Raw genomic sequence first — 1,971 nt, 5'->3', positions numbered from 1 at the left:
AAACATACGGGGTTTTGCATTAGTAAAGTCCTTATATGTGCATTCTCGGGGTTGCCCATGACTCTCGCCATGGTTAGAAAGGTGTGTGCCAGCTCTCGAGTCATTGGTACTCGAGTTATTCATTTGTGATATGGCAGCTGCTACCGCTGCAGTGACTGCTGCTTGGAACATGACAACATCAAATTGAGGGGGTGAAGGTGAAGGTGGTGGTATCGGTGTTTCATTGATAGGGTTACGCCTTGTATTCCTGCGTGGCGACATCTTTAACTATACATTTAAAAGATTATGATATGGATAAGAATAAGTGACAAATGAATGTGTCTCATGAACCAAATTGCTATGGTTCAACAATAGATGATAGCATAGAAAAATGAAAGTCATTTGTAAGGCTAAAAGTATGAAACAAGTATTTGGTTTCTCGATGACTTTTCAAGGTTTGAACGAAATACTCAACTTAGTAATAATAGTGTCACTTATATTAATATAAAAGTTGATACAATGATTATGAAAATTTGACCCTTTTAAGGGTCTCCGATTACAAAGTTCGAGAAATTTAAAGACTTTTAGCTGAGGTCCTAAGTTATAACAAAATTTAAGGTTTCCACAAGTACTACTTGCATCGTGTGTTGCGCTTGGAGCTCGATTCTGCATCTGATTGCTTTGACTCCATAAGACGCCTATCAAGGGCGGCTTGTTGTTCCCTCAATTCTACGAAGGCTGCATTCGCTTGTGCCTGGAATGCTTTGGTGCGAACGTGGATGTCGTTCTGCAACATCTCTAGGCGGTTGATATCGGCCGTGTGGATTTGTACTTCCACGTTAACCTCTCGGATTCGGTTTGCTTGAACCCCCGATTGGTAGGACTGATTGGCGAGTTTGCCCACTATAACCGGGAGTGCCCGATCGGCTGAACCTCCATTTCGGACATCGTAGAAATCTCGGCACATGCCGTAGGGAGAGCGTATACTTTGTTGTTGGCTCCAGTGGACGAGGTGACTTCCCCAGACGGGAGTCGGTCCTTGAAAGTTCCTCCTAATGGGTGGATGGTTGACTATTTCAGGTTCTGAGTCTGTCCCGGAGTCGTCCCCGCTATCCAACTCAATGGGCTCTTCGTCTTCTTCCGGATTCTCTTCAATCCATCCTTCGTTGCCCTGTTGTGGGTAGTAGGGTTCTCCATGCGGGTGAAATCCAGCCATTTGACTATACGAGAATAGGGTTATAGGATTTGAATAAAACCTGAGACATGTAGTACTAATTTATCTAACGTATGTACCAAATACTCCTATAGTATTTAAATCCTTTTGTTTGATCTTTGTGATGTTTTTGGTAAGTTTTGACTTCTTGCTCACTACGAGCGTTCCTCGATATACATTGGTCTGATATCGGGCAAATATAGTTGATCACGCTATATTTGTCCCACATCTGATTATATAAATCGAGTCTCAATCATAGTGTCCAACTTGTCTAAATACTTGTTGTATAGTTAATTACTATGAAAATAATGTGTTGTATGCATGTGTGTGAACTAACATTTTTAAGTTTACACGAAACGCGGCTTAGGCGTAAATAAAATCCTTTTGTCAGAGAGCATTAGTCCCTTAAGCATTTATAGTTTGTATATCTTATGTGATTCGATATACTTAGTTCACTATAAACATTGCTCTGCTACCAATCTGTCACAACCCCAAACCTGAACGGCGGAAACGTTCGGGGGTGGATGACTTCATGTGGTAGCATAACAAATGAATACATAGTAAAGAAAGCAATACAACCATCATATATATATATATATATATAATTGAAAGTTTACATTTGTCAAAAGTTACATGTTCAAAACCAATTACAATATGATGTCAAAATACGAGATTAAACTGGCGCCGCAGCATCCCTTCAGCAAAAGCGTAATGAATACCTGAAATTACTGATTTCCTGAGACATACAAGTAATTTTTGAAAGAGTATATCAGCATTTA

The sequence above is a fragment of the Lactuca saligna genome, chromosome 2 (genome assembly GCF_052625555.1).
Source record: "Lactuca saligna cultivar CGN05327 chromosome 2, ASM5262555v1, whole genome shotgun sequence".
Classification (NCBI taxonomy): domain Eukaryota; kingdom Viridiplantae; phylum Streptophyta; class Magnoliopsida; order Asterales; family Asteraceae; genus Lactuca; species Lactuca saligna.
Note: the sequence above shows the minus strand (reverse complement) of the source record.